The sequence below is a fragment of the Cetorhinus maximus genome, chromosome 20, assembly GCF_964194155.1.
Source record: "Cetorhinus maximus chromosome 20, sCetMax3.hap1.1, whole genome shotgun sequence".
NCBI classification, from domain to species: domain Eukaryota; kingdom Metazoa; phylum Chordata; class Chondrichthyes; order Lamniformes; family Cetorhinidae; genus Cetorhinus; species Cetorhinus maximus.
Window position 1 is genome coordinate 48,124,521 of NC_135898.1, and position 8,633 is coordinate 48,133,153.

Consider the following 8,633-nt stretch of genomic DNA (forward strand, 5'->3'; position numbering starts at 1 on the left):
CAGTCGGAACCATCCGAAGCTTGTGATTTAAATAACATTTTCAGATGGTTCCCGGTGCAGTGCAATTATCCAGAGGAAGCGTGCACTTCCATGCAAATGCTTATCTGGAAATCTCCGAGAGGGATTCCCCAGCTCATCTTTAGGGTGTCCCCCAAATCCGACACTGGGGAGCTCAGAGGTTAGGGCCCAATTTTTTTTTGCGATATTGATTTAGGGATAAATATTGACCAGGGAATCAGGGATAACTTCCCTGTTCTTCTCCCATGTAGTGCCATGGGACCATTTACATCCAATTGAGAGGGCAGATGGGGCCTCAGTTTAACATCTCATCCAGAAGGCAGCATCTCTGATAGTGCAGCACTCCCTCAGTACTGCACTAGAGTGTCAACCTAGATTTTTGTGCTCAAGTCAGCAATGCGACTTGAACCCGGAAGCTTGTGACTCAGATGTGAGACAACAAGCGTGACACGGCCGACATTGAGAGAAGGCCATTCAGCCCATCATGTCCATGTTGACCAAAAAAGAGATATATAGCCTAATCCCACATTCCAGCTCTTGTTCCATAGGCTTGTAGATTACATCATTTCAAGTGCATGCCCAAGTATGTTTTTTTGAATACAATGAGGTTTTTTAACTCTACCACCAGTCAGACAGTGAATTCCAGACCCCACCACTTCCTGGGTGAAAAAAACACGCTTCAAATCCCCCCTAATCATTCTGCCGATAAATTTAAGTACATGCCCGCTCTTTATTGACTTCTCTGCTGAGAGAAATAGATCCTTCCTGTCCACTCTATCTAGGCCCCTCATAATTTTATATACTGCAAGTAAATCTCCACTCAACATCTAAAGAAAAGAACCCCAGCCTATCCATTCTTTCCTCATAAAGTTCGCTATTCCTGGCAACATCCTTGTAAGTCTCCTCTGTGTCTTCTCTAGTACAATCACATCCTGTGATAGCGTGCATGCAGTACTCTAGTTACAGCCTAACCAGTGTTTTATAGCATTATAGCATAACTTGCCTGCTCTTATATTATATGCCTTGGTTAATAAAGTAAAGAATCATATCATTCTTTAATTCATTCATGGAATGTGGGTGTTGCTGGCTGGGCCAGCACTTATTGCCCATCCCTCATTGCCCTTGAGAAGGTGCTTCTGACCTTATGATGGAAGGAAGGACATTGATGAAGCAGCTGAAGATGGTTGGACCTAGGACATACAATGAACTGATTTATATTGTCTATGGAATGGGGTCAAAAATGAGCACTCAGATTAATTGAATTTAAGATCATGTTACAGACAGGAGACTTACAATCAATTAATCTTGCTCAGTTCAAATCCAGGTTTCAGGATCTAATGTACCACTCTTTGCCCAGTTTCCTTTGACTTTTACAATACAGTTCAGCCTAGTGGTCAAAACTGATGCTTTTAGCAGCTCGAACCACTTGCTTCTAAATTAAATATGCTTTGCTTTACCATATGAGGCATTTAGAACTGATAAAGAGATCAATAACATTTTAATAAAGAAACAGTCACGATTCATTACTTACAACAGACAGCTGATGCATACTGGCATATATAGCAGCTGTTGTCACTATGTAGAAATACAGCTGGCACAAAACTAAAAAAAATGAGCGCAAATAAAGATTAATGTTTATATCATTGCTTCAGAGATAAACAAAGCAGTTTATTGGCTTCTTTCCATTTGATCTGGACCTGCTTCTTTTTAAGTTGAATTTTTTTTCATCATTCATGGGAGGTGGGCATTACTGGCTTGGCCAGCATTTATTGCCCATCCCTAATTGTCCTTGTTCAGAGGGCATTTTTAAGAGTCAACCACATTGCTGTGGGTCTGGAGTCACATATAGGCCAGACCAGGTAAGGATGGTAGATCTCCTCAGTGAACCAGATGGGTTTTTACAACAATTGACAATGGTTTCATGGGGCTTTTAATTCCAGATTTTTTATTTAATTCAAATTTCACCATTTGTCATGGTGGGATTTGAACCCTGAGTCTCTGGAATACCAGTCCAGTGGCAATACCACCACTTCCCCATATTTATACTTAAATACTAATCTGTTCATGTGACTAGGTTTTTCTTCAAATGGTTCAAATTCTATTGCTTTCAGTAAAGGATATGGACTGCGACTGCACAGCAAAGATAACATTTGTGGTGTCCATGTCATCATTGCTGGTCTCAACAGATGGCTTCTGCATACTACCAGTTTATAGATTAAAACAGCAATGTGTGCACAAATATCACAAACACAAGTATTACATACCACTATAGACAAAGAACAATTCAGTCAACAGGGTTAAATCCTCCATTTTTTCTCTCAGGTATGAGAATAGCATTTACAACAAACATATTAGGAGCATACAAAATTTCCTATTTTCACAATATGATTAAACTTACCTGTGAAATTATCTTTTATGTTTTGAGCAGCTTCAAAAATGTTTTCACTAGAAGAGTTCAGTCTCCACCCAAGTGCCTGAGCTTGGACTTTGATATTTTCCTTTCAAAGTATCATTCTGTAACCTGAAGGAAGAAGCCACAGACCGAGTACAAACACTGGGCACAAATCGAGGGTTCACCAATAGAATTTTCTCAGTGCAAATGGAAATTTCCACTCCTAATGGTGGAATACAGCTGAGTTTTCTTCAATTACCTAAAAACAATTACAATTTACTTTCAATAGTTTAATTTTTTATTCATTCATGGGATGTGGGCATCATTGACTGGGCCAGCTTTATTGCCCATCCCTCATTGCCCTTGAAAAGGTGGTGAGCTGCCTTCTTGAACCTCTACAGTCCGTGTGGTGTAGGTACACCCACAGTGCTCTTAGGGAGGGATTTGACCCAGTGACAGTGAAGAAATGGTAATATATTTCCAAATCAGAATGGTGAGTAGCTTGGAAGGGAACTTCTAGGCAGTGGTGTTCCCATGTGTCTGCTGTCCTCATCCTTCAAGATGGTAGCAGTTGTGGGTTTGGAAAGTTCTGTCTATGAAGCCTTGGTGAATTCCTGATGCGCATCTTGCAGATAGCACACAATATTGCCACTGTCCGTCAATGGTGGAGGGAATGAATGTTTATGGATAGGGTGCCAATCAAGCGGGTTGCTTTGTCCTGGATGGTGTCAAGCTTCTTGAGCGTTGTTGGAGCTGCACTCATTCAGGCAAGTGGAGAGTATTCCATCACACTCCTGACCTGTGCCTTGTAGGTGGTGGGCAGGCTTTGGGGAGTCGGGGGTGAGTTACTCGTCGCATGATTCCTAGCCTCTGACCTGCTCTTGTAGCCACAGTACTTATATGGCTAGTCCAGTTTAGTTGCTGGTCAATGGTAACCTCCAGCCTGTTGATAGTATGGGGGGAGGTGGGGGGTGGGGGGGGGGGTTCAGTGATGGTAATGCCATTGAATGTCAAGGGGTGATGATGAGATTCTTTCTTGTTGGAGATGGTCATTGCCTGGCACTTGTGTGGCACGAATGTTACTTGCCACTTGTCCGCCCAAGCCTGGATATTGTCCAGGTCTTGCTGCATTTGGACATTTAAAAAAATTCATTCACGGGATGTGGGCTTCACTGGCTGTGCCAGCACTTGTTGCCCATCCCCAGTTCCCCTAGAGTGTTCCAGGGTTTTGACCCAGTGACAGTGAAGGGGAGCTTCCAGGTGGGGGGGGCGTTCCCATCTATCTGCTGCCCTTGTCCTTCTAGATGGTAGTGGTCATTGGTTTGGAAGGCACTGTTGAAGGAGCCTTGGTGAATTCCTGCAGTGCACTGTGTAGATGGTACACACTGCAGGAATTCATGGGCTGTTTCAGTACCTGAGGAGTCGCAAATGGTACTGAACATTGTGCAATCATCAGCAAGCGTCCCCACTTCTGACCTTATGATGGAAGGAAGGTCATCGATGAAACAGCTGAAGATGTTTGGACCTAGGACACCACCCTGAAGAACTCCTGCAGTGATGTCGTGGAGCTGAGATGATTGACCTCCAACAACTATAACCATCTTATTTTGTGCTAGGTATGACTCCAACCAGCAGAGAGTTTTCCCACTGATTTCTGTTGACTCTAGTTGTGCTAGGGCTCCCTGATGCCACACTTGGTCAAATGCTGCCTTGATGTCAAGGGCAGTCACTCTCACCTCACCTCTAGAGTTCAGTTCTTTTGTCCATGTTTGGACCAAAGCTGTGATGAGGTCTGGAGAGCCGAGTGTCAGTAAGCAGGTTCTTGCTAAGCAAGTGCCGCTTGATAACACTTGATGACCCCTCCCATCACTTTACTGATGATGGAAAGTAGACTGATGGGGCGGTAATTAGCTGGGTTGGATTTGTCTTGCTTTTTGTGTACAGGACATACATGGGCAATTTTCCACATTGCTGGGTAGATGCCAGTGCTGTAGCTGTACTGGAATAGCTTGACTAGGGACGCAGCAAGCTCTGGAGCACAAGTCTTCAGTATTATTGGTGGAATATTGTCAGGGCCCATTGCTTTTGTAGTACCCAGTGCCTTCAGCCATTTCTTGATATCATGTGGTGTGAATCGAATTGGCTGAAGGCTGGCATCTGAGATGGATCATCCACTGGCTGAAGATTATAGCAAATGCCCTGATATGCTGGGCTCCCCAATCATTGAGGATAGGGATATTTGTGGAGCCTCCTCCTCCAGTGAGTTGTTTAATTGTCCATCACCATTCATGACTAGATGTGGCAGGACTGCAGAGCTTAGGTCTGATCCCTTGGTTGTCAAATTGCTTAGCACTGTCTACTACGTGCGTTCCAAAAAGCATAAGCAGCAAGTAGTCCTGTGTTGTAACTACACCAGGTTGACAGCTAATTTTTAGGTATGCCTTGTGCTGCTCCTGGCATACCCTCTTGCACTCTTCATTGAAGCAGGGTTGATCACCTGGTTTGGTGGTAATGATAGAATAGGGGATATGCCAGGCCATGAGGTTACAGATTGGGGTTGAGTACAATTCTTCTGCTGCTGATGGCCCACAACGCCTCGTGGGTGCCCAGTCTTGAGTTGCTAGATCTGTTCAAAATCCATCCCATTTAGCATGGCGGTAGTGCCACACAACACGATGGATGGTATCCTCAATGTGAAGACAGGGTTTCGTCTCCATAAGGACTATGCAGTGGTCACTCCTACCAATACCATCATGGATAGATGCATCTGCAGCAGGCAGTCTTGTGAGGATTAGGTCAAGTATGTTTTTCCTTCTTGTTGGTTCCCTCAACATCTGCCGCAGGCCCAGTCCAGCAGCTATGCCCTTTAGGACTTGGCCAGCTCGATCTATAGTGGTGTTTCCAAGCCACTCTTTGGGATGGACACTGAAGTCCCCCAGAATACATTCTGTGCCCTTGCCACCCTCAGTGCTTCCTCCAATTGGTGCTCAACATGGAGGAGCACTGATTCATCAACTGAGGTGGGGGTGCATCGGGGTATGTGCTAATCAGCGAGAGGTTTCCTTGCCTATGCTTGACCTGATGCCATGAGACTTCATGGGGTCCAGAGTCGATGTTGAAGACTCCCAGGGCAACTCCCTCCCAACTGTATAACATTGTACCGCCACATCTGCTCACAATGGTGATGGTGGCATCTGGGACATTATCTGCAAGACATGGTTCCATAAGCACAACTATGTCAGGCTGTTGCTTGACTAGTCTGAGCCAGCTCTCCCAATTTTGGCACAAGCCCCCAGTTGTTAGTGAGGAGAACTGCAGGGTCAACATGGCTGAGATTGTCATTGTCATTTGCAGTGCCTAGGTCAATGCTGGGTGGCCCATCTGGTTTCATTCCTTACTGACTTGATTTCAGAGGGTATTTTAAGAGTAAACCACATTGCTGTGGGCCTGGAGTCACATGTAGGCCATACCGGGCAAGGACAACTAATGTCCTTTCAAGGAAGGAAATCTGTGAACCAGATGGGTTTTTACAACAATTGACATGGTTTCAGTCATCATTAGATATTTCAGATTTTTTTTTAATTGAATTCAAATTTCACCATCTGCTGTGATGGGATTTGAACACAGTTGCCAGAGCATTTCTCTGGGTCTCTGGATTACTAGTCCAGAGACAATATCACCATACCATCCCCTCCACTATGCAGAAAGAAAGCACAAGTCACAGACAAGTGAGAAAGAGGACAAAGTAAGCAACTAAGCTTTACCTTGCTAGAAATTGGGAAGTGTTTTGAATTTGATAACAATAGCCAGGATTTTGTGATCAGTGGCAAAGGAACGGTACTCGCTGTTCAGTACACTCTAGAGGGGCTCTCAGGCTTTATGTGGATTTTTGAGCAGCAACTTGCTGTCATTAGTTGCCTAATCCAACACACGCCCTCTATAAAAGATCTATCACATGAGTAGAGCAAGAAATGGTGTGGCTCTTCCACCAGATTGAAGTCTTCACTGAGAAACACAAAATCTAAACCTGAAAATACAAATTAGTGTATTTAATTAATTATAAAATGATATCCAGAGAGTGAAAAAAGAGAAACAAAGGTCAGATTAAGGGAGAGGTAAGAGACAAAAAGAACTTTAAAATTATGATAATTAAATGCAAAAGGAATGGGGCTCTACACTTGCAAAGTTAAATATTCAGGGTCAGAGAGGTTGTTTGATGATAATTAAGACTTGTTATTGCATTAAAAATTAATTTACAACTGACGCAGCAGCCCCAATTTTTCTGGAATGGTTGATCGGTAACTAGCAGGCGAGTCCAACAATGTATTAAAATGTTCCGAGGAGCTTTATAAAACTATTATAAAGCAAAACTTGACACCAAGCCACATAAGGAGATATTAGGGCAGATGATAAAAAGCTTGGCCAAAGAGGTAGGCTTTGAGGAGTATCTTAAAGGAGGAAAGAGAGATTGAGAAGCAGAGGGAGTTTGGGAGAGAGTCCTAGAGCTTAGACCCCAGGCAGCCGAAGGCATGGCCACCAACAGTGGACCGATTAAAATCTATGATGTTCAAGGTTAGAATTGAAGACTGCAGATATTTCCAAGGGCTGTTGAAGGTTGCAGAGATAGGGAGGTATGAGGCCATGGAGGTACTTGAAAACAGGGATGAGAATTTTAAAAGTGAGGTGATTAACCAATGTAAGGCAACGTACAGTCAAATTACAGCAACTTCATGCCCTCACATGAATTTCAATGGTGAGTCAACTGCCCAGGTACATGTGTAGCACAGGTTGTGGAGTAGAGTAAATCAGACAACAAATTTGGGATTCCTGAGTTTAACTGCAAGTATGAATTCCAGAAGTTGCTGTCCAACTTATGGATAACTGATAACTTCACCATTATTGTCAACGTAAAATCCAGGTCAATGACTTTATTTTAGATAAATTGGTGTAAAAATGATCGTTGCTTTTATCACCTCAAAAAAGTATAGAATTGAATTCTGCAATGTTAAGGGAAACTGGGCCTGGTGAATAACATGCAGCTGATTTGATTACTAGTTTTCTGCCCTATCGAGGTTGAAAATGACCTCTTATCTTCAGAACTGACTTCTGCTTGGCACCACCACCACCACAGCCCCCTCCCCCATGCCTCTCCAATTGTTTTGGAAACAGACAAGAATGTACTTGGTAAAATGAGACCAGATTATAAATCATTAAAGAAAGCAAGTGAACTAAGAAAGTAATCAGAATCACTGAATTTAATAAGTACAATTTTTTTTGGGAATTATTACATAAAGTACAATACAGAAACAGGCCAAAAAATATAAAAGCAAAGGACTCGAAACGTCAACCGTGCTCTTCTCCGCCAATGCTGCCAAACCTGCTGAGTTTTTCCAGGTATTTCTGTTTCTGTTACAGAAACAGGCCATTTGGCCTAACTTGTCTATGCCTGTGTTTATTCAACATACGAACCTCCTCTCATCCTAAATCAACATACCCTTTGATTCCTTTGAGTAATGTTTATCTAACTTCACTTTAAATGAATTTCTTTCGGTAGTACGTTCTACTGTATAATACAAATAATAAGCACATCTCATGCAATGTATCATCTTGACTTAAAAAGGGTTTTTTAACCTTCAGTGGCTGGTGAAAGCCTATCTTTGCAGCACTTCTACTTAAAGACCGCCAGGATGTTTTTTTTCCCTATTTTCCACCCAAAACTTCATCCATTCACACCCTACCTCCCTTACCTCCACTCATAGCTTTTCAAAGAAGCTTTATGATATTTAATCTCTTTACTTGGAACACGGCAGCTAATGCGTGAAAAGGGAGAGTGGCTATTGCACAGATTCCCTTCGCTGATGTCTCCAAGGTTTCCTACGTTGAGTCAGTTTGGCAGGATCCTCCATCTGAAGATTGTCGAGAAAAAAAAATGGAGGAAGGCAAGTGTGTATTTTTTTTTGGCTGAGCGAGGTTGGAAATAGGGGCTCCGTCCCTGAACAGAAGATTGGGGCCGATAGGTGATTATCATTTACCAACAGTGGCTGTTTTCAGCATTTGAGTAAACAACTTCAATGTTTATCTTGTAACATTTTAACCATGTTTTGCTTCAGCTTTTTTTTTACAAAAAGTAGAGCAACTTTTTCTCACATGCTTTATGAAATAAAACAGTAAAAATAAAAATCTCAAGATATGAACAGTACAGCAGCAGGACGAAGCAATCATC